Source organism: Lithobates pipiens, unplaced genomic scaffold (assembly GCF_037356315.1).
Source record: "Lithobates pipiens isolate NorthernLeopardFrog02 unplaced genomic scaffold, aLitPip1_a1.2 Scaffold_3, whole genome shotgun sequence".
Taxonomy (NCBI): domain Eukaryota; kingdom Metazoa; phylum Chordata; class Amphibia; order Anura; family Ranidae; genus Lithobates; species Lithobates pipiens.
The window spans coordinates 283,396,627-283,421,103 of NW_027507790.1; the positions used below are offsets into that span (position 1 = coordinate 283,396,627).

General features: G+C 54.4%; 1 protein-coding gene across 1 annotated transcript in view; it reads left to right on the forward strand.

The window, feature by feature from the left end:
* The window catches only part of LOC143941199 (exocyst complex component 3-like protein 2), a 95,984-nt gene that overhangs the window by 24,903 nt on the left and 46,604 nt on the right, over positions 1 to 24,477 (forward strand). The gene's annotated exons all lie outside the window — the stretch shown is intronic.

Consider the following 24,477-nt stretch of genomic DNA (forward strand, 5'->3'; position numbering starts at 1 on the left):
AGGAGAAGGGTGCAGGATCCAGAGAGATTATCGGGAGAAGGGTGCAGGATCCAGAGAGATTATCAGGAGAGGGGTGCAGGATCCGGAGAGATTATCGGGAGAGGGGTGCAGGATCCGGAGAGATTATCAGGAGAAGAGTGCAGGATCCGGAGAGATTATCAGGAGAGGGGTGCAGGATCTGGAGAAATTATCAGGAGAAGGGTGCAGGATCCAGAGAGATTATCGGGAGAAGGGTGCAGGATCCAGAGAGATTATCAGGAGAGGGGTGCAGGATCCGGAGAGATTATCAGGAGAGGGGTGCAGGATCTGGAGAGATTATCAGGAGAGGGGTGCAGGATCTGGAGAAATTATCAGGAGAAGGGTGCAGGATCCAGAGAGATTATTGGGAGAAGGGTGCAGGATCCAGAGAGATTATCAGGAGAGGGGTGCAGGATCCGGAGAGATTATCAGGAGAGGGGTGCAGGATCCGGAGAGATTATCAGGAGAAGGGTGCAGGATCCGGAGAGATTATCAGGAGACAGGGGCAGGATCCGGAGAGATTATCGGGAGAGGGGTGCAGGATCCGGAGAGATTATCGGGAGAGGGGTGCAGGATCCGGAGAGATTATCGGGAGAGGGGTGCAGGATCTGGAGAGATTATCAGGAGAAGGGTGCAGGATCCAGAGAGATTATCAGGAGAAGGGTGCAGGATCCGGAGAGATTATCAGGAGAGGGGTGCAGGATCCGGAGAAATTATCAGGAGAAGGGTGCAGGATCCAGAGAGATTATCGGGAGAAGGGTGCAGGATCCAGAGAGATTATCGGGAGAAGGGTGCAGGATCCAGAGAGATTATCAGGAGAGGGGTGCAGGATCCGGAGAGATCATTGGTGGAGGGGTGCAGGATCCGGAGAGATTATCGGGAGAAGGGTGCAGGATCCAGAGAGATTATCAGGAGAGGGGTGCAGGATCCGTGGAGATTATCGGGAGAAGGGTGCAGGACCCGGAGAGATTATCAGGAGAAGGGTGCAGGATCCAGAGAGATTATCAGGAGAGGGGTGCAAGATCCGGAGAGATTATCAGGAGAAGGGTGCAGGATCCGGAGAGATTATTGGGAGAGGGGTGCAGGATCCAGAGAGATTATCAGGAGAAGGGTGCAGGATTTTTAGAGATTATCAGGAGAAGGGTGCAGGATCCGGAGAGATTATCGGGAGAAGGGTGCAGGATCCGGAGAGATTATCAGGAGAGGGGTGCAGGATCCGGAGAAATTATCGGGAGAGGGGTGCAGGATCCGGAGAAATTATCGGGAGAGGGGTGCAGGATCCGGAGAGATTATCGGGAGAGGGGTGCAGGATCCGGAGAGATTATCAGGAGAGGGGTGCAGGATCTGGAGAGATTATCAGGAGAGGGGTGCAGGATCCAGAGAGATTATCAGGAGAGGGGTGCAGGATCCAAAGAGATTATCAGGAGAAAGGTGCAGGATCCGGAGAGATTATCGGGAGAGGGGTGCAGGATCCAGAGAGATTATCAGGAGAAGGGTGCAGGATTTGGAGAGATTATCAGGAGAGGGGTGCAGGATCCGGAGAGATTATCGGGAGAAGGGTGCAGGATCCGGAGAGATTATCAGGAGAGGGGTGCAGGATCCGGAGAAATTATCGGGAGAAGGGTGCAGGATCCAGAGAGATTATCAGGAGAGGGGTGCAGGATCCGGAGAGATTATCGGGAGAGGGGTGCAGGATCCGGAGAGATTATCAGGAGAAGGGTGCAGGATTTGGAGAGATTATCAGGAGAGGGGTGCAGGATCCGGAGAGATTATCGGGAGAAGGGTGCAGGATCCGGAGAGATTATCAGGAGAGGGGTGCAGGATCCGGAGAAATTATCGGGAGAAGGGTGCAGGATCCAGAGAGATTATCAGGAGAGGGGTGCAGGATCCGGAGAAATTATCAGGAGAAGGGTGCAGGATCCAGAGAGATTATCAGGAGAAGGGTGCAGGATCCAGAGAGATTATCAGGAGAGGGGTGCAGGATCCGGAGAGATTATCAGGAGATGGGTGCAGGATTCGGAGAGATTATCAGGAGACGGGTGCAGGATCCGGAGAGATTATCGGGAGAGGGGTGCAGGATCCGGAGAGATTATCAGGAGATGGGTGCAGGATCCGGAGAGATTATCAGGAGAAGGGTGCAGGATTTGGAGAGATTATCAGGAGAGGGGTGCAGGATCCGGAGAGATTATCGGGAGAAGGGTGCAGGATCCGGAGAGATTATCAGGAGAGGGGTGCAGGATCCGGAGAAATTATCGGGAGAAGGGTGCAGGATCCAGAGAGATTATCAGGAGAGGGGTGCAGGATCCGGAGAGATTATCGGGAGAGGGGTGCAGGATCCAGAGAGATTATCAGGAGAAGGGTGCAGGATTTGGAGAGATTATCAGGAGAGGGGTGCAGGATCCGGAGAGATTATCGGGAGAAGGGTGCAGGATCCGGAGAGATTATCAGGAGAGGGGTGCAGGATCCGGAGAAATTATCGGGAGAAGGGTGCAGGATCCAGAGAGATTATCAGGAGAGGGGTGCAGGATCCGGAGAAATTATCAGGAGAAGGGTGCAGGATCCAGAGAGATTATCGGGAGAAGGGTGCAGGATCCAGAGAGATTATCAGGAGACGGGTGCAGGATTCGGAGAGATTATCAGGAGACGGGTGCAGGATCCGGAGAGATTATCGGGAGAGGGGTGCAGGATCCGGAGAGATTATCAGGAGAGGGGTGCAGGATCCGGAGAAATTATCGGGAGAAGGGTGCAGGATCCAGAGAGATTATCAGGAGAGGGGTGCAGGATCCGGAGAAATTATCAGGAGAAGGGTGCAGGATCCAGAGAGATTATCGGGAGAAGGGTGCAGGATCCAGAGAGATTATCAGGAGACGGGTGCAGGATTCGGAGAGATTATCAGGAGACGGGTGCAGGATCCGGAGAGATTATCGGGAGAGGGGTGCAGGATCCGGAGAGATTATCAGGAGACGGGTGCAGGATCCGGAGAGATTATCAGGAGACGGGTGCAGGATCGGGAGAGATTATCGGGAGAGGGGTGCAGGATCCGGAGAGATTATCGGGAGAAGGGTGCAGGATCCGGAGAGATTATCGGGAAAGGGGTGCAGGATCCGGAGAGATTATCAGGAGAAGGGTGCAGGATCCGGAGAGATTATCGGGAGAGGGGTGCAGGATCCAGAGAGATTATCAGGAGAAGGGTGCAGGATCTGGAGAGATTATCGGGAGAGGGGTGCAGGATCCGGAGAGATTATCAGGAGAGGGGTGCAGGATCCGGAGAGATTATTGGGAGAAGGGTGCAGGATCCGGAGAGATTAGTGGGAGAGGGGTGCAGGATCCGGAGAGATTATCAGGAGAGGGGTGCAGGATCCGGAGAGATGATCAGGAGAGGGGTGCAGGATCCGGAGAGATGATCAGGAGAGGGGTGCAGGATCCGGAGAGATTATTGGGAGAAGGGTGCAGGATCCGGAGAGATTAGCGGGAGAGGGGTGCAGGATCCGTAGAGATTATCAGGAGAGGGGTGCAGGATCCGGAGAGATGATCAGGAGAGGGGTGCAGGATCCAGAGAGATGATCAGGAGAGGGGTGCAGGATCCGGAGAGATGATCAGGAGAGGGGTGCAGGATCCGGAGAGATGATCAGGAGAGGGGTGCAGGATCCGGAGAGATTATCAGAAGGACAATCTTTAGAGAAGAGCCTTTGCCGGGTGTATGACGGGATGACCGGCTCCTCTGGAGCTCTATTGGTCCGTCTCGGTAAAGCCGCGTACACACGGGCGGACTGTATGGCCAACTTAGTCCGTCAGACAATCCGACGGACAGTCCGTCCTACTTTCGAATGAACGGACTTGACCACACACGGATGCACAAACAGTCCGCTGAAAGCTTGCGTGATGACGTGTACAGCACGTACGACGGGACTAGAAATAGGAAGTCCAATACACAGCAATGCAACCTTTCGCCGTGTAAATCCTTTCTGAGCATGCGCCATACTTAGTCCGTCGAACTAGCCTACTCACGAGCAGATTGTCCGCTGAAACCAAAGTATGACGGACAATATTACGGAAATTCCGAAATACTTAGTCCGCCAGACTGCACGCTGAAAAAGTCCGCTGAAGCCCACACACGAGCGGATTGTCCGCTGAAATGTGTTTCGACGGACTAAGTTGGCCAGACAGTCCGCCCGTGTGTACGCGGCTTTAGATGTGCAATTTGTTTAGTTCCAAATTCGTTTTTTAACAAATTTTGATAAATTTTTTAATTTGGAAATATCTGAATTTCCGAATATTCAAAAATTTGAAATTTGAAATTCTGAAAATTTAAAATTCGGAATTTTGGAAATTCGGAAATCCAAAAATAAGAATGAAAATCTGAAAATTAAAAAACCCGAAAATTTGAAAATCTGAAATAATAACTAACTAATAATAAGGTAACTATTACTAACCATTAAATGGCAGGTGTTGGAATTTCCTCTCAGATTTGTCTGTTAGTGAAGGTAACGAATACGAAAGTTATCTGAAGTTACGAATCATCCGAAATAATAAACGCTGCTTCTAAACGGATGGAACGTCACAAATGAATTATAATAAAAATAATAAAAATGTATTATTATTATTATTTAGTTCCATTTGTTTGGATGCGGCATTCTTTATTTCGGATGATTCATAACTTCGTATTCATTAGGTTCCCTTATCCCGCGTACACACCAGCGGATTTCCCATCGGAAAAAACCTTGGATGGTTTTTCAGATGGGATTCTGCTCAAGCTTGCCTTGTATACACACGGGTCACACAAAATATCTCTGAACTTTCTACTGTCAGGAACGCGGTGATGTACAACACTGCGACGAGCCGAGAAAATGAAGTTCAGTGCTTCCGAGCGTGCGTCGCATTGTTTCTGAGCATACGACGCGTTGTTTCCGAGCGTGCGCCGCATTGTTTCCAGGCATGCGTGGCATTGTTTCCGAGCGTGCGTCGCATTGTTTCCGAGCGTGCGTCGCATTGTTTCCGAGCATGCGTCACATTGTTTCCGAGCACCCGTCGCATTGTTTCCGAGCGTGCATCGCATTGTTTCTGAGTATATGTCGCATTGTTTCCGAGCACGCGCCACATTGTTTCCGAGCGCGCGTCGCATTGTTTCCGAGCACGCGTCGCATTGTTTCCGAGCATGCGCCACATTGTTTCCGAGCACGCATCGCATTGTTTCCGAGCACGCGGCGCATTGTTTCTGAGCACGCGTCGCATTGTTTCCAGGCATGCGTCACATTGTTTCTGAGCATGCGTCACATTGTTTCCGAGCATGCGTCACATTGTTTCTGAGCATGCGTCACATTGTTTCTGAGCATGCGTCACATTGTTTCCAGGCGTGCGTCGCATTGTTTCTGAGCATGCGTTGCATTGTTTCCGAGCACGCATCGCATTGTTTCCGAGCACGCATCGCATTGTTTCCGAGCACGCGGCGCATTGTTTCTGAGCATGCGTCACATTGTTTCCAGGCGTGCGTCGCATTGTTTCTGAGCATGCGTTGCATTGTTTCCGAGCACGCATCGCATTGTTTCCGAGCACGCATCGCATTGTTTCCGAGCACGCGGCGCATTGTTTCTGAGCACGCGTCGCATTGTTTCCGAGCACGCGTCGCATTGTTTCCGAGCATACGTCGCATTGTATCTGAGCACGCGTCGCATTGTTTCTGAGCACGCGTCGCATTGTTTCCGAGCACGCATCGCATTGTTTCCGAGCACGCGGCGCATTGTTTCTGAGCACGCGTCGCATTGTTTCCGAGCACGCGGCGCATTGTTTCCGAGCATACGTCGCATTGTATCTGAGCACGCGTCACACTGTTTCTGAGCACGCGTCGCATTGTTTCCGAGCACGCGTCGCATTGTTTCCGAGCATACGTCGCATTGTATCTGAGCACGCGTCGCATTGTTTCTGAGCACGCGTCGCATTGTTTCCGAGCATACGTCGCATTGTTTCCGAGCATGCGTCACATTGTTTCTAAGCATACGTCGCATTGTTTCTGAGCACGCGTCGTATTGTTTCCGAGCATGCGTCACATTATTTCCGAGCATGCGTCACATTGTTTCTGAGCACGCGTCGCATTGTTTCCGAGCGTGCGTCACATTGTTTCCGAGCGTGCGTCACATTTTTCCCAGCATGCGTCGCATTGTTTCCAGGCGTGCGTCGCATTGTTTCCCAGCATGCGTCACATTGTTTCTGAGCACGCGTCGCATTGTTTCCCAGCATGCGTCACATTGTTTCTGAGCACGCGTCACATTGTTTCCAGGCATGCGTCACATTGTTTCTGAGCATGCGTCACATTGTTTCCGAGCATGCGTCACATTGTTTCCAGGCATGCGTCACATTGTTTCTGAGCATGCGTCACATTGTTTCCGAGCATGCGTCACATTGTTTCTGAGCATGCGTCACATTGTTTCTGAGCATGCGTCACATTGTTTCCAGGCATGCGTCACATTGTTTCTGAGCATGCGTCACATTGTTTCTGAGCATGCGTCACATTGTTTCCAGGCATGCGTCACATTGTTTCTGAGCATGCGTCACATTGTTTCCGAGCATGCGTCACATTGTTTCTGAGCATGCGTCACATTGTTTCTGAGCATGCGTCACATTGTTTCCAGGCGTGCGTCGCATTGTTTCCCAGCGTGCGTAGGGATTTTTCATGTCGGATTTGTACAGACGATCGGAATGTTTTTTGCTGGCGGGAATTCTGCCGATGGAGCGCACACCCGGACGGAATTTCTGACCAAAAGCTCTCATCGGACTTTTGCTGGTGGAATTTCTGATCGTGTGGGCGGGGCTTCACAGACAAATTTGAAAGGAAATTCCAATACCTAGAAAAATATATTATTATTTATTATTTCACATTTTTGGATTTTACAAAAACAAAGACATTTTTTGGCAGCGCTCGTGTCCAATCCGGTGTGACTCACAATGTCCATGTCTGGCCTCCAGAGAGAAAGGTCCTTCTCCAGACCGGCCTCTGCCGGCGACATCTCCTGCCGGTCCCTCAGCCCAGCACATGCTGAGACCCAAACAGCCACCCCAGTCCCCAGAGCGCCCCCAAGAGGCCACCCTCCCTCACCCCCTCATTCAGATGTTCCTTCCTTCACCCCCCTCATTCAGGTGTTCCTTCCTTCACCCCCTCATTCAGGTGTTCCTTCCTTCACCCCCTCATTCAGGTGTTCCTTCCTTCACCCCCCTCATTCAGGTGTTCCTTCCTTCACCCCCTCATTCAGGTGTTCCTTCCTTCACCCCCTCATTCAGGTGTTCCTTCCTTCACCCCCTCATTCAGGTGTTCCTTCCTTCACCCCCCTCATTCAGGTGTTCCTTCCTTCACCCCCCTCATTCAGGTGTTCCTTCCTTCACCCCCCTCATTCAGGTGTTCCTTCCTTCACCCCCCCCTCATTCAGGTGTTCCTTCCTTCACCCCCTCATTCAGGTGTTCCTTCCTTCACCCCCCTCATTCAGGTGTTCCTTCCCTCTCCCCCCTCATTCAGGTGTTCCTTCCCTCACCTCCTCATTCAGGTGTTCCTTCCTTCACCCCCCTCATTCAGGTGTTCCTTCCTTCACCCCCTCATTCAGGTGTTCCTTCCTTCACCCCCTCATTCAGGTGTTCCTTCCTTCACCCCCCTCATTCAGGTGTTCCTTCCTTCACCCCCCTCATTCAGGTGTTCCTTCCTTCACCCCCCTCATTCAGGTGTTCCTTCCTTCACCCCCTCATTCAGGTGTTCCTTCCTTCACCCCCCTCATTCAGGTGTTCCTTCCCTCTCCCCCCTCATTCAGGTGTTCCTTCCCTCACCTCCTCATTCAGGTGTTCCTTCCTTCACCCCCTCATTCAGGTGTTCCTTCCTTCACCCCCTCATTCAGGTGTTCCTTCCTTCACCCCCTCATTCAGGTGTTCCTTCCTTCACCCCCCTCATTCAGGTGTTCCTTCCCTCACCCCCCTCATTCAGGTGTTCCTTCCTTCACCCCCCTCATTCAGTTGTTCCTTCCTTCACCCCCTCATTCAGGTGTTCCTTCCTTCACCCCCCTCATTCAGGTGTTCCTTCACCCCCTCATTCAGGTGTTCCTTCACCCCCTCATTCAGGTGTTCCTTCACCCCCCTCATTCAGGTGTTCCTTCCCTCACCCCCCTCATTCAGGTGTTCCTTCCTTCACCCCCCTCATTCAGGTGTTCCTTCCTTCACCCCCCTCATTCAGGTGTTCCTTCCCTCACCTCCTCATTCAGGTGTTCCTTCCCTCACCCCCTCATTCAGGTGTTCCTTCCTTCACCCCCCTCTTTCAGGTGTTCCTTCCTTCACCCCCCTCATTCAGGTGTTCCTTCCCTCACCCCCCTCATTCAGGTGTTCCTTCCTTCACCCCCTCATTCAGGTGTTCCTTCCTTCACCTCCCTCATTCAGGTGTTCCTTCCCTCACCCCCTCATTCAGGTGTTCCTCCCTTCACCTCCCTCATTCAGGTGTTCCTTCCTTCACCCCCCTCATTCAGGTGTTCCTTCCTTCACCCCCTCATTCAGGTGTTCCTTCCTTCACCTCCCTCATTCAGGTGTTCCTTCCCTCACCCCCTCATTCAGGTGTTCCTCCCTTCACCTCCCTCATTCAGGTGTTCCTTCCCTCACCTCCTCATTCAGGTGTTCCTTCCTTCACCTCCCTCATTCAGGTGTTCCTTCCTTCACCCCCCTCATTCAGGTGTTCCTTCCTTCACCTCCCTCATTCAGGTGTTCCTTCCCTCACCCCCCTCATTCAGGTGTTCCTTCCTTCACCTCCCTCATTCAGGTGTTCCTCCCTTCACCTCCCTCATTCAGGTGTTCCTTCCCTCACCCCCCTCATTCAGGTGTTCCTTCCTTCACCTCCCTCATTCAGGTGTTCCTCCCTTCACCTCCCTCATTCAGGTGTTCCTCCCTTCACCTCCCTCATTCAGGTGTTCCTTCCCTCACCCCCCTCATTCAGGTGTTCCTTCCTTCACCCCCCTCATTCAGGTGTTCCTTCCTTCACCCCCCTCATTCAGGTGTTCCTTCCTTCACCTCCCTCATTCAGGTGTTCCTTCCCTCACCCCCTCATTCAGGTGTTCCTCCCTTCACCTCCCTCATTCAGGTGTTCCTTCCCTCACCCCCTCATTCAGGTGTTCCTTCCCTCACCCCCTCATTCAGGTGTTCCTTCCTTCACCCCCCTCATTCAGGTGTTCCTTCCTTCACCTCCCTCATTCAGGTGTTCCTTCCCTCACCCCCCTCATTCAGGTGTTCCTTCCTTCACCCCCCTCATTCAGGTGTTCCTTCCTTCACCTCCCTCATTCAGGTGTTCCTTCCCTCACCCCCTCATTCAGGTGTTCCTCCCTTCACCTCCCTCATTCAGGTGTTCCTTCCTTCACCCCCCTCATTCAGGTGTTCCTTCCTTCACCCCCTCATTCAGGTGTTCCTTCCTTCACCCCCCTCATTCAGGTGTTCCTTCCTTCACCTCCCTCATTCAGGTGTTCCTTCCCTCACCCCCCTCATTCAGGTGTTCCTTCCTTCACCTCCCTCATTCAGGTGTTCCTCCCTTCACCTCCCTCATTCAGGTGTTCCTTCCCTCACCCCCCTCATTCAGGTGTTCCTTCCTTCACCTCCCTCATTCAGGTGTTCCTCCCTTCACCTCCCTCATTCAGGTGTTCCTCCCTTCACCTCCCTCATTCAGGTGTTCCTTCCCTCACCCCCCTCATTCAGGTGTTCCTTCCTTCACCCCCCTCATTCAGGTGTTCCTTCCTTCACCCCCCTCATTCAGGTGTTCCTTCCTTCACCTCCCTCATTCAGGTGTTCCTTCCTTCACCCCCCTCATTCAGGTGTTCCTTCCCTTCACCTCCCTCATTCAGGTGTTCCTTCCCTCACCCCCTCATTCAGGTGTTCCTTCCCTCACCCCCTCATTCAGGTGTTCCTTCCTTCACCCCCCTCATTCAGGTGTTCCTTCCTTCACCTCCCTCATTCAGGTGTTCCTTCCCTCACCCCCCTCATTCAGGTGTTCCTTCCTTCACCCCCCCCATTCAGGTGTTCCTTCCTTCACCTCCCTCATTCAGGTGTTCCTTCCCTCACCCCCTCATTCAGGTGTTCCTCCCTTCACCTCCCTCATTCAGGTGTTCCTTCCTTCACCCCCCTCATTCAGGTGTTCCTTCCCTCACCCCCCTCATTCAGGTGTTCCTTCCTTCACCCCCCTCATTCAGGTGTTCCTTCCTTCACCCCCCTCATTCAGGTGTTCCTTCCTTCACCTCCCTCATTCAGGTGTTCCTTCCCTCACCCCCCTCATTCAGGTGTTCCTTCCTTCACCTCCCTCATTCAGGTGTTCCTCCCTTCACCTCCCTCATTCAGGTGTTCCTTCCCTCACCCCCCTCATTCAGGTGTTCCTTCCTTCACCTCCCTCATTCAGGTGTTCCTCCCTTCACCTCCCTCATTCAGGTGTTCCTCCCTTCACCTCCCTCATTCAGGTGTTCCTTCCCTCACCCCCCTCATTCAGGTGTTCCTTCCCTCACCCCCTCATTCAGGTGTTCCTTCCCTCACCCCCTCATTCAGGTGTTCCTTCCCTCACCCCCTCATTCAGGTGTTCCTTCCCTCACCCCCTCATTCAGGTGTTCCTTCCCTCACCCCCCTCATTCAGGTGTTCCTTCCCTCACCCCCTCATTCAGGTGTTCCTTCCTTCACCTCCCTCATTCAGGTGTTCCTTCCATCACCCCTCATTCAGGTGTTCATTCCCTCACCCCCTCATTCAGGGGTTCCTTCCCTCACCCCCTCATTCAGGTGTTCATTCCCTCACCCCCTCATTCAGGTGTTCCTTCCCTCACCCCCATCATTCAGGTGTTCCTTCCCTCACCCCCCTCATTCAGGTGTTCCTTCCCTCACCCCCCTCATTCAGGTGTTCCTTCCCTCACCCCCTCATTCAGGTGTTCCTTCCCTCACCCCCTCATTCAGGTGTTCATTCCCTCACCCCCTCATTCAGGTGTTCCTTCCCTCACCCCCATCATTCAGGTGTTCCTTCCCTCACCCCCCTCATTCAGGTGTTCCTTCCATCACCCCCCTCATTCAGGTGTTCCTTCCTTCACCTCCCTCATTCAGGTGTTCCTTCCCTCACCCCCTCATTCAGGTGTTCCTTCCCTCACCCCCTCATTCAGGTGTTCATTCCCTCACCCCCTCATTCAGGTGTTCCTTCCCTCACCCCCATCATTCAGGTGTTCCTTCCCTCACCCCCCTCATTCAGGTGTTCCTTCCCTCACCCCCCTCATTCAGGTGTTCCTTCCCTCACCCCCCTCATTCAGGTGTTCCTTCACTCACCCCCTCATTCAGGTGTTCCTTCCGTCACCCCCCTCATTCAGGTGTTCCTTCCGTCACCCCCCTCATTCAGGTGTTCCTTCCCTCACCCCCCTCATTCAGGTGTTCCTTCCCTCACCCCCTCATTCAGGTGTTCCTTCCGTCACCCCCCTCATTCAGGTGTTCCTTCCGTCACCCCCCTCATTCAGGTGTTCCTTCCCTCACCCCCCTCATTCAGGTGTTCCTTCCCTCACCCCCTCATTCAGGTGTTCCTTCCTTCACCCCCCTCATTCAGGTGTTCCTTCCCTCACCCCCCTCATTCAGGTGTTCCTTACTTCACCCCCTCATTCAGGTGTTCCTTCCCTCACCCCCCTCATTCAGGTGTTCCTTCACTCACCCCCCCATTCAGGTGTTCCTTCCCTCACCTCCTCATTCAGGTGTTCCTTCCCTCACCCCCCTCATTCAGGTGTTCCTTCCGTCACCCCCCTCATTCAGGTGTTCCTTCCGTCACCCCCCTCATTCAGGTGTTCCTTCCTTCACCCCCTCATTCAGGTGTTCCTTCCTTCACCCCCCTCATTCAGGTATTCCTTCCCTCACCCCCCTCATTCAGGTGTTCCTTCCCTCTCCCCCCTCATTCAGATGTTCCTTCCTTCACCCCCTCATTCAGGTGTTCCTTCCTTCACCCCCTCATTCAGGTGTTCCTTCCTTCACCCCCTCATTCAGGTGTTCCTTCCCTCACCTCCTCATTCAGGTGTTCCTTCCCTCACCCCCCTCATTCAGGTGTTCCTTCCTTCACCCCCCTCATTCAGGTGTTCCTTCCCTCTCCCCCCTCATTCAGGTGTTCCTTCCCTCTCCCCCCTCATTCAGATGTTCCTTCCTTCACCCCCCTCATTCCGGTGTTCCTTCCCTCTCCCCCCTCATTCAGGTGTTCCTTCCCTCACCTCCTCATTCAGGTGTTCCTTCCCTCACCCCCCTCATTCAGGTGTTGCTTCCGTCACCCCCCTCATTCAGGTGTTCCTTCCTTCACCCCCTCATTCAGGTGTTCCTTCCTTCACCCCCCTCATTCAGGTGTTCCTTCACTCACCCCCCTCATTCAGGTGTTCCTTCCTTCACCCCCTCATTCAGGTGTTCCTTCCTTCACCCCCCTCATTCAGGTGTTCCTTCCTTCACCCCCTCATTCAGGTGTTCTGCCTAATATAGTCCGGCCATCAATATGTGTCCGCTCCGTACTGCGCATGCGCAGTACGGAGCAGACGAAGCTTCGGAAAATCTCCGAAGCTGAACGGCGCCTGCGCCGTGAGAGGAGGTGGTGGCCCACCATCCAAGCGGACATAGGGTTGTGAATTTTTCTCTCCCCCCTCATTCCGGTGTTCCTTCCTTCACCCCCCTCATTCCGGTGTTCCTTCCCTCTCCCCCCTCATTCAGGTGTTCCTTCCCTCTCCCCCCTTATTCAGGTGTTCCTTCACTCACCCCCTCATTCAGGTGTTCCTTCCTTCACCCCCCTCATTCAGTTGTTCCTTTCTTCACCCCCCTCATTCAGGTGTTCCTTTCTTCACCCCCCTCATTCCGGTGTTCCTTCCTTCACCCCCCTCATTCAGGTGTTCCTTCCCTCACCCCCTCATTCAGGTGTTCCTTCCCTCACCCCCCTCATTCAGGTGTTCCTTCCCTCACCCCCCTCATTCAGGTGTTCCTTCACTCACCCCCCCATTCAGGTGTTCCTTCCGTCACCCCCCTCATTCAGGTGTTCCTTCCGTCACCCCCCTCATTCAGGTGTTCCTTCCCTCACCCCCCTCATTCAGGTGTTCCTTCCGTCACCCCCCTCATTCAGGTGTTCCTTCCCTCACCCCCCTCATTCAGGTGTTCCTTCCCTCACCCCCTCATTCAGGTGTTCCTTCCTTCACCCCCCTCATTCAGGTGTTCCTTCCCTCACCCCCCTCATTCAGGTGTTCCTTACTTCACCCCCTCATTCAGGTGTTCCTTCCCTCACCCCCCTCATTCAGGTGTTCCTTCACTCACCCCCCCATTCAGGTGTTCCTTCCCTCACCTCCTCATTCAGGTGTTCCTTCCCTCACCCCCCTCATTCAGGTGTTCCTTCCGTCACCCCCCTCATTCAGGTGTTCCTTCCTTCACCCCCTCATTCAGGTGTTCCTTCCTTCACCCCCCTCATTCAGGTATTCCTTCCCTCACCCCCCTCATTCAGGTGTTCCTTCCCTCTCCCCCCTCATTCAGATGTTCCTTCCTTCACCCCCTCATTCAGGTGTTCCTTCCTTCACCCCCTCATTCAGGTGTTCCTTCCTTCACCCCCTCATTCAGGTGTTCCTTCCCTCACCTCCTCATTCAGGTGTTCCTTCCCTCACCCCCCTCATTCAGGTGTTCCTTCCCTCTCCTCCCTCATTCAGGTGTTTCTTCCCTCTCCCCCCTCATTCAGATGTTCCTTCCTTCACCCCCCTCATTCCGGTGTTCCTTCCCTCTCCCCCCTCATTCAGGTGTTTTTTCCCTCACCTCCTCATTCAGGTGTTCCTTCCCTCACCCCCCTCATTCAGGTGTTGCTTCCGTCACCCCCCTCATTCAGGTGTTCCTTCCTTCACCCCCTCATTCAGGTGTTCCTTCCTTCACCCCCCTCATTCAGGTGTTCCTTCCCTCTCCCCCCTCATTCAGGTGTTCCTTCCCTCACCCCCCTCATTCAGGTGTTCCTTCCTTCACCCCCCTCATTCAGGTGTTCCTTCCTTCACCCCCTCATTCAGGTGTTCCTTCCTTCACCCCCTCATTCAGGTGTTCCTTTCTTCACCCCCCTCATTCAGGTATTCCTTCCCTCACCCCCCTCATTCAGGTGTTCCTTCCCTCTCCCCCCTCATTCAGATGTTCCTTCCTTCACCCCCTCATTCAGGTGTTCCTTCCTTCACCCCCTCATTCAGGTGTTCCTTCCCTCTCCTCCCTCATTCAGGTGTTCCTTCCTTCACCCCCCTCATTCAGGTGTTCCTTCCCTCTCCCCCCTCATTCAGGTGTTCCTTCCCTCTCCCCCCTCATTCAGATGTTCCTTCCTTCACCCCCCTCATTCCGGTGTTCCTTCCCTCTCCCCCCTCATTCAGGTGTTCCTTCCCTCACCTCCTCATTCAGGTGTTCCTTCCCTCACCCCCCTCATTCAGGTGTTCCTTCCTTCACCCCCTCATTCAGGTGTTCCTTCCTTCACCCCCCTCATTCAGGTGTTCCTTCACTCACCCCCCTCATTCAGGTGTTCCTTCCTTCACCCCCCTCATTCAGGTGTTCCTTCCTTCACCCCCTCATTCAGGTGTTCCTTCCTTCACCCCCTCATTCAGGTGTTCTGCCTAATATTGTCCGGCCATCAATATGTGTCCGCTCCGTACTGCGCATGCGCAGTACGGAGCAGACGAAGCTTCGGAAAATCTCCGAAGCTGAACGGCGCCTGCGCCGTGAGAGGAGGTGGTGGCCCCACCATCCAAGCGGACATAGGGTTGTGAATTTTTCTCTCCCCCCTCATTCCGGTGTTCCTTCCTTCGCCCCCCTCATTCCGGTGTTCCTTCCCTCTCCCCCCTTATTCAGGAGTTCCTTCCTTCACCCCCCTCATTCAGTTGTTCCTTTCTTCACCCCCCTCATTCAGGTGTTCCTTTCTTCACCCCCCTCATTCAGGTGTTCCTTTCTTCACCCCCCTCATTCAGGTGTTCCTTCCCTCTCCCCCCTCATTCAGGTGTTCCTTCCTTCACCCCCCTCATTCAGTTGTTCCTTTCTTCACCCCCTCATTCAGGTGTTCCTTTCTTCACCCCCCTCATTCAGGTATTCCTTTCTTCACCCCCCTCATTCAGGTGTTCCTTCCTTCACCCCCCTCATTCAGGAATTCCTTCCTTCACCCCCTCATTCAGGTGTTCCTTTCTTCACCCCCCTCATTCAGGTGTTCCTTCCTTCACCCCCCTCATTCAGTTGTTCCTTTCTTCACCCCCCTCATTCAGGTGTTCCTTCCTTCACCCCCCTCATTCAGGTATTCCTTCCTTCACCCCCTCATTCAGGTGTTCCTTTCTTCACCCCCCTCATTCAGGTGTTCCTTCCCTCACCCCCCTCATTCAGGTGTTCCTTCCCTCTCCCCCCTCATTCAGGTGTTTCTTCCCTCACCCCCCTCATTCAGGTGTTCCTTCCTTCACCCCCCTCATTCCGGTGTTCCTTCCTTCACCCCCCTCATTCCGGTGTTCCTTCCTTCACCCCCCTCATTCAGGTGTTCCTTCCCTCACCCCCTCATTCAGGTGTTTCTTCCCTCACCCCCCTCATTCAGGTGTTCCTTCCTTCACCCCCCTCATTCAGGTGTTCCTTCCCTCTCCCCCCTCATTCAGGTGTTCCTTCCCTCACCCCCCTCATTCAGGTGTTCCTTCCTTCACCCCCTCATTCAGGTGTTCCTTCCTTCACCCCCTCATTCAGGTGTTCCTTTCTTCACCCCCCTCATTCAGGTATTCCTTCCCTCACCCCCCTCATTCCGGTGTTCCTTCCCTCTCCCCCCTCATTCAGATGTTCCTTCCTTCACCCCCTCATTCAGGTGTTCCTTCCTTCACCCCCTCTTTCAGGTGTTCCTTCCCTCTCCTCCCTCATTCAGGTGTTCCTTCCTTCACCCCCCTCATTCAGGTGTTCCTTCCCTCTCCCCCCTCATTCAGGTGTTCCTTCCCTCTCCCCCCTCATTCAGATGTTCCTTCCTTCACCCCCCTCATTCCGGTGTTCCTTCCCTCTCCCCCCTCATTCAGGTGTTCCTTCCTTCACCCCCTCATTCAGGTGTTCCTTCCCTCTCCTCCCTCATTCAGGTGTTTCTTCCTTCACCCCCTCATTCAGGTGTTCCTTCCCTCACCCCCTCATTCAGGTGTTCCTTCCCTCTCCCCCCTCATTCAGGTGTTCCTTCCCTCTCCCCCCTCATTCAGATGTTCCTTCCTTCACCCCCCTCATTCAGGTGTTCCTTCCTTCACCCCCTCATTCAGGTTTTCCTTCCTTCACCCCCCCCCCCCCTCATTCAGGTGTTCCTTCCCTCACCCCCTCATTCAGGTGTTTCTTCCCTCTCCTCCCTCATTCAGGTGTTCCTTCCTTCACCCCCCCCCCCCCTCATTCCGGTGTTCCTTCCTTCATCCCCTCATTCAGGTGTTCCTTCCCTCACCCCCTCATTCAGGTGTTCCTTCCCTCTCCTCCCTCATTCAGGTGTTTCTTCCTTCACCCCCTCATTCAGGTGTTCCTTTCTTCACCCCCCCCTCATTCAGGTGTTCCTTCCTTCACCCCCTCATTCAGGTGTTCCTTCCTTCACCCCCCCCTCATTCCGGTGTTCCTTCCTTCATCCCCTCATTCAGGTGTTCCTTCCCTCACCCCCTCATTCAGGTGTTCCTTCCTTCACCCCCCCCTCATTCCGGTGTTCCTTCCTTCACCCCCTCATTCCGGTGTTCCTTCCCTCTCCCCCCCTCATTCAGGTTCTCCTTCCTTCACCCCCCTCATTCAGGTGTTCCTTCCCTCACCCCCTCATTCAGGTGTTCCTTCCCTCACCCCCCTCATTCAGGTGTTCCTTCCTTCACCCCCCTCATTCAGGTGTTCCTGCCCTCTCCCCCCTCATTCAGGTGTTCCTTCCCTCACCCCCCTCATTCAGGTGTTCCTTCCTTCACCCCCCTCATTCAGGTGTTCCTTCCTTCACCCCCTCATTCAGGTGTTCCTTTCTTCACCCCCCTCATTCAGGTGTTCCTTCCCTCACCCCCCTCATTCAGGTGTTCCTTCCCTCACCCCCTCATTCAGGTGTTCCTTCCTTCACCTCCCTCATTCAGGTGTTCCTTCCATCACCCCTCATTCAGGTGTTCATTCCCTCACCCCCTCATTCAGGGGTTCCTTCCCTCACCCCCTCATTCAGGTGTTCATTCCCTCACCCCCTCATTCAGGTGTTCCTTCCCTCACCCCCATCATTCAGGTGTTCCTTCCCTCACCCCCCTCATTCAGGTGTTCCTTCCCTCACCCCCCTCATTCAGGTGTTCCTTCCCTCACCCCCTCATTCAGGTGTTCCTTCCCTCACCCCCTCATTCAGGTGTTCATTCCCTCACCCCCTCATTCAGGTGTTCCTTCCCTCACCCCCATCATTCAGGTGTTCCTTCCCTCACCCCCCTCATTCAGGTGTTCCTTCCATCACCCCCCTCATTCAGGTGTTCCTTCCTTCACCTCCCTCATTCAGGTGTTCCTTCCCTCACCCCCTCATTCAGGTGTTCCTTCCCTCACCCCCTCATTCAGGTGTTCATTCCCTCACCCCCTCATTCAGGTGTTCCTTCCCTCACCCCCATCATTCAGGTGTTCCTTCCCTCACCCCCCTCATTCAGGTGTTCCTTCCCTCACCCCCCTCATTCAGGTGTTCCTTCCCTCACCCCCCTCATTCAGGTGTTCCTTCACTCACCCCCTCATTCAGGTGTTCCTTCCGTCACCCCCCTCATTCAGGTGTTCCTTCCGTCACCCCCCTCATTCAGGTGTTCCTTCCCTCACCCCCCTCATTCAGGTGTTCCTTCCCTCACCCCCTCATTCAGGTGTTCCTTCCGTCACCCCCCTCATTCAGGTGTTCCTTCCGTCACCCCCCTCATTCAGGTGTTCCTTCCCTCACCCCCCTCATTCAGGTGTTCCTTCCCTCACCCCCTCATTCAGGTGTTCCTTCCTTCACCCCCCTCATTCAGGTGTTCCTTCCCTCACCCCCCTCATTCAGGTGTTCCTTACTTCACCCCCTCATTCAGGTGTTCCTTCCCTCACCCCCCTCATTCAGGTGTTCCTTCACTCACCCCCCCATTCAGGTGTTCCTTCCCTCACCTCCTCATTCAGGTGTTCCTTCCCTCACCCCCCTCATTCAGGTGTTCCTTCCGTCACCCCCCTCATTCAGGTGTTCCTTCCGTCACCCCCCTCATTCAGGTGTTCCTTCCTTCACCCCCTCATTCAGGTGTTCCTTCCTTCACCCCCCTCATTCAGGTATTCCTTCCCTCACCCCCCTCATTCAGGTGTTCCTTCCCTCTCCCCCCTCATTCAGATGTTCCTTCCTTCACCCCCTCATTCAGGTGTTCCTTCCTTCACCCCCTCATTCAGGTGTTCCTTCCTTCACCCCCTCATTCAGGTGTTCCTTCCCTCACCTCCTCATTCAGGTGTTCCTTCCCTCACCCCCCTCATTCAGGTGTTCCTTCCTTCACCCCCCTCATTCAGGTGTTCCTTCCCTCTCCCCCCTCATTCAGGTGTTCCTTCCCTCTCCCCCCTCATTCAGATGTTCCTTCCTTCACCCCCCTCATTCCGGTGTTCCTTCCCTCTCCCCCCTCATTCAGGTGTTCCTTCCCTCACCTCCTCATTCAGGTGTTCCTTCCCTCACCCCCCTCATTCAGGTGTTGCTTCCGTCACCCCCCTCATTCAGGTGTTCCTTCCTTCACCCCCTCATTCAGGTGTTCCTTCCTTCACCCCCCTCATTCAGGTGTTCCTTCACTCACCCCCCTCATTCAGGTGTTCCTTCCTTCACCCCCTCATTCAGGTGTTCCTTCCTTCACCCCCCTCATTCAGGTGTTCCTTCCTTCACCCCCTCATTCAGGTGTTCTGCCTAATATAGTCCGGCCATCAATATGTGTCCGCTCCGTACTGCGCATGCGCAGTACGGAGCAGACGAAGCTTCGGAAAATCTCCGAAGCTGAACGGCGCCTGCGCCGTGAGAGGAGGTGGTGGCCCACCATCCAAGCGGACATAGGGTTGTGAATTTTTCTCTCCCCCCTCATTCCGGTGTTCCTTCCTTCACCCCCCTCATTCCGGTGTTCCTTCCCTCTCCCCCCTCATTCAGGTGTTCCTTCCCTCTCCCCCCTTATTCAGGTGTTCCTTCACTCACCCCCTCATTCAGGTGTTCCTTCCTTCACCCCCCTCATTCAGTTGTTCCTTTCTTCACCCCCCTCATTCAGGTGTTCCTTTCTTCACCCCCCTCATTCCGGTGTTCCTTCCTTCACCCCCCTCATTCAGGTGTTCCTTCCCTCACCCCCTCATTCAGGTGTTCCTTCCCTCACCCCCCTCATTCAGGTGTTCCTTCCCTCACCCCCCTCATTCAGGTGTTCCTTCACTCACCCCCCCATTCAGGTGTTCCTTCCGTCACCCCCCTCATTCAGGTGTTCCTTCCGTCACCCCCCTCATTCAGGTGTTCCTTCCCTCACCCCCCTCATTCAGGTGTTCCTTCCGTCACCCCCCTCATTCAGGTGTTCCTTCCCTCACCCCCCTCATTCAGGTGTTCCTTCCCTCACCCCCTCATTCAGGTGTTCCTTCCTTCACCCCCCTCATTCAGGTGTTCCTTCCCTCACCCCCCTCATTCAGGTGTTCCTTACTTCACCCCCTCATTCAGGTGTTCCTTCCCTCACCCCCCTCATTCAGGTGTTCCTTCACTCACCCCCCCATTCAGGTGTTCCTTCCCTCACCTCCTCATTCAGGTGTTCCTTCCCTCACCCCCCTCATTCAGGTGTTCCTTCCGTCACCCCCCTCATTCAGGTGTTCCTTCCTTCACCCCCTCATTCAGGTGTTCCTTCCTTCACCCCCCTCATTCAGGTATTCCTTCCCTCACCCCCCTCATTCAGGTGTTCCTTCCCTCTCCCCCCTCATTCAGATGTTCCTTCCTTCACCCCCTCATTCAGGTGTTCCTTCCTTCACCCCCTCATTCAGGTGTTCCTTCCTTCACCCCCTCATTCAGGTGTTCCTTCCCTCACCTCCTCATTCAGGTGTTCCTTCCCTCACCCCCCTCATTCAGGTGTTCCTTCCCTCTCCTCCCTCATTCAGGTGTTTCTTCCCTCTCCCCCCTCATTCAGATGTTCCTTCCTTCACCCCCCTCATTCCGGTGTTCCTTCCCTCTCCCCCCTCATTCAGGTGTTTTTTCCCTCACCTCCTCATTCAGGTGTTCCTTCCCTCACCCCCCTCATTCAGGTGTTGCTTCCGTCACCCCCCTCATTCAGGTGTTCCTTCCTTCACCCCCTCATTCAGGTGTTCCTTCCTTCACCCCCCTCATTCAGGTGTTCCTTCCCTCTCCCCCCTCATTCAGGTGTTCCTTCCCTCACCCCCCTCATTCAGGTGTTCCTTCCTTCACCCCCCTCATTCAGGTGTTCCTTCCTTCACCCCCTCATTCAGGTGTTCCTTCCTTCACCCCCTCATTCAGGTGTTCCTTTCTTCACCCCCCTCATTCAGGTATTCCTTCCCTCACCCCCCTCATTCAGGTGTTCCTTCCCTCTCCCCCCTCATTCAGATGTTCCTTCCTTCACCCCCTCATTCAGGTGTTCCTTCCTTCACCCCCTCATTCAGGTGTTCCTTCCCTCTCCTCCCTCATTCAGGTGTTCCTTCCTTCACCCCCCTCATTCAGGTGTTCCTTCCCTCTCCCCCCTCATTCAGGTGTTCCTTCCCTCTCCCCCCTCATTCAGATGTTCCTTCCTTCACCCCCCTCATTCCGGTGTTCCTTCCCTCTCCCCCCTCATTCAGGTGTTCCTTCCCTCACCTCCTCATTCAGGTGTTCCTTCCCTCACCCCCCTCATTCAGGTGTTCCTTCCTTCACCCCCTCATTCAGGTGTTCCTTCCTTCACCCCCCTCATTCAGGTGTTCCTTCACTCACCCCCCTCATTCAGGTGTTCCTTCCTTCACCCCCCTCATTCAGGTGTTCCTTCCTTCACCCCCTCATTCAGGTGTTCCTTCCTTCACCCCCTCATTCAGGTGTTCTGCCTAATATTGTCCGGCCATCAATATGTGTCCGCTCCGTACTGCGCATGCGCAGTACGGAGCAGACGAAGCTTCGGAAAATCTCCGAAGCTGAACGGCGCCTGCGCCGTGAGAGGAGGTGGTGGCCCACCATCCAAGCGGACATAGGGTTGTGAATTTTTCTCTCCCCCCTCATTCCGGTGTTCCTTCCTTCGCCCCCCTCATTCCGGTGTTCCTTCCCTCTCCCCCCTTATTCAGGAGTTCCTTCCTTCACCCCCCTCATTCAGTTGTTCCTTTCTTCACCCCCCTCATTCAGGTGTTCCTTTCTTCACCCCCCTCATTCAGGTGTTCCTTTCTTCACCCCCCTCATTCAGGTGTTCCTTCCCTCTCCCCCCTCATTCAGGTGTTCCTTCCTTCACCCCCCTCATTCAGTTGTTCCTTTCTTCACCCCCTCATTCAGGTGTTCCTTTCTTCACCCCCCTCATTCAGGTATTCCTTTCTTCACCCCCCTCATTCAGGTGTTCCTTCCTTCACCCCCCTCATTCAGGAATTCCTTCCTTCACCCCCTCATTCAGGTGTTCCTTTCTTCACCCCCCTCATTCAGGTGTTCCTTCCTTCACCCCCCTCATTCAGTTGTTCCTTTCTTCACCCCCCTCATTCAGGTGTTCCTTCCTTCACCCCCCTCATTCAGGTATTCCTTCCTTCACCCCCTCATTCAGGTGTTCCTTTCTTCACCCCCCTCATTCAGGTGTTCCTTCCCTCACCCCCCTCATTCAGGTGTTCCTTCCCTCTCCCCCCTCATTCAGGTGTTTCTTCCCTCACCCCCCTCATTCAGGTGTTCCTTCCTTCACCCCCCTCATTCCGGTGTTCCTTCCTTCACCCCCCTCATTCCGGTGTTCCTTCCTTCACCCCCCTCATTCAGGTGTTCCTTCCCTCACCCCCTCATTCAGGTGTTTCTTCCCTCACCCCCCTCATTCAGGTGTTCCTTCCTTCACCCCCCTCATTCAGGTGTTCCTTCCCTCTCCCCCCTCATTCAGGTGTTCCTTCCCTCACCCCCCTCATTCAGGTGTTCCTTCCTTCACCCCCTCATTCAGGTGTTCCTTCCTTCACCCCCTCATTCAGGTGTTCCTTTCTTCACCCCCCTCATTCAGGTATTCCTTCCCTCACCCCCCTCATTCCGGTGTTCCTTCCCTCTCCCCCCTCATTCAGATGTTCCTTCCTTCACCCCCTCATTCAGGTGTTCCTTCCTTCACCCCCTCTTTCAGGTGTTCCTTCCCTCTCCTCCCTCATTCAGGTGTTCCTTCCTTCACCCCCCTCATTCAGGTGTTCCTTCCCTCTCCCCCCTCATTCAGGTGTTCCTTCCCTCTCCCCCCTCATTCAGATGTTCCTTCCTTCACCCCCCTCATTCCGGTGTTCCTTCCCTCTCCCCCCTCATTCAGGTGTTCCTTCCTTCACCCCCTCATTCAGGTGTTCCTTCCCTCTCCTCCCTCATTCAGGTGTTTCTTCCTTCACCCCCTCATTCAGGTGTTCCTTCCCTCACCCCCTCATTCAGGTGTTCCTTCCCTCTCCCCCCTCATTCAGGTGTTCCTTCCCTCTCCCCCCTCATTCAGATGTTCCTTCCTTCACCCCCCTCATTCAGGTGTTCCTTCCTTCACCCCCTCATTCAGGTTTTCCTTCCTTCACCCCCCCCCCCCCCTCATTCAGGTGTTCCTTCCCTCACCCCCTCATTCAGGTGTTTCTTCCCTCTCCTCCCTCATTCAGGTGTTCCTTCCTTCACCCCCCCCCCCCCCTCATTCCGGTGTTCCTTCCTTCATCCCCTCATTCAGGTGTTCCTTCCCTCACCCCCTCATTCAGGTGTTCCTTCCCTCTCCTCCCTCATTCAGGTGTTTCTTCCTTCACCCCCTCATTCAGGTGTTCCTTTCTTCACCCCCCCCTCATTCAGGTGTTCCTTCCTTCACCCCCTCATTCAGGTGTTCCTTCCTTCACCCCCCCCTCATTCCGGTGTTCCTTCCTTCATCCCCTCATTCAGGTGTTCCTTCCCTCACCCCCTCATTCAGGTGTTCCTTCCTTCACCCCCCCCTCATTCCGGTGTTCCTTCCTTCACCCCCTCATTCCGGTGTTCCTTCCCTCTCCCCCCCTCATTCAGGTTCTCCTTCCTTCACCCCCCTCATTCAGGTGTTCCTTCCCTCACCCCCTCATTCAGGTGTTCCTTCCCTCACCCCCCTCATTCAGGTGTTCCTTCCTTCACCCCCCTCATTCAGGTGTTCCTGCCCTCTCCCCCCTCATTCAGGTGTTCCTTCCCTCACCCCCCTCATTCAGGTGTTCCTTCCTTCACCCCCCTCATTCAGGTGTTCCTTCCTTCACCCCCTCATTCAGGTGTTCCTTCCTTCACCCCCTCATTCAGGTGTTCCTTTCTTCACCCCCCTCATTCAGGTATTCCTTCCCTCACCCCCCTCATTCAGGTGTTCCTTCCCTCTCCCCCCTCATTCAGATGTTCCTTCCTTCACCCCCTCATTCAGGTGTTCCTTCCTTCACCCCCTCATTCAGGTGTTCCTTCCCTCTCCTCCCTCATTCAGGTGTTCCTTCCTTCACCCCCCTCATTCAGGTGTTCCTTCCCTCTCCCCCCTCATTCAGGTGTTCCTTCCCTCACCCCCTCATTCAGGTGTTCCTTCCCTCTCCCCCCTCATTCAGGTGTTCCTTCCCTCTCCCCCCTCATTCAGATGTTCCTTCCTTCACCCCCCTCATTCCGGTGTTCCTTCCCTCTCCCCCCTCATTCAGGTGTTCCTTCCTTCACCCCCTCATTCAGGTGTTCCTTCCCTCTCCTCCCTCATTCAGGTGTTCCTTCCCTCACCCCCTCATTCAGGTGTTCCTTCCCTCACCCCCTCATTCAGATGTTCCTTCCTTCACCCCCCTCATTCAGGTGTTCCTTCCTTCACCCCCTCATTCAGGTGTTCCTTCCTTCACCCCCCCCTCATTCAGGTGTTCCTTCCCTCACCCCCTCATTCAGGTGTTTCTTCCCTCTCCTCCCTCATTCAGGTGTTCCTTCCGTCACCCCCTCATTCAGGTGTTTCTTCCTTCACCCCCTCATTCCGGTGTTCCTTCCTTCATCCCCTCATTCAGGTGTTCCTTCCCTCACCCCCTCATTCAGGTGTTCCTTCCCTCTCCTCCCTCATTCAGGTGTTTCTTCCTTCACCCCCTCATTCAGGTGTTCCTTCCTTCACCCCCCCCCTCATTCAGGTGTTCCTTCCTTCACCCCCTCATTCAGGTGTTCCTTCCTTCACCCCCCCCTCATTCCGGTGTTCCTTCCTTCATCCCCTCATTCAGGTGTTCCTTCCCTCACCCCCTCATTCAGGTGTTCCTTCCTTCACCCCCCCCCCCCTCATTCCGGTGTTCCTTCCTTCACCCCCTCATTCCGGTGTTCCTTCCCTCTCCCCCCCCTCATTCAGGTTCTCCTTTCTTCACCCCCCTCATTCAGGTGTTCCTTCCTTCACCCCCCTCATTCAG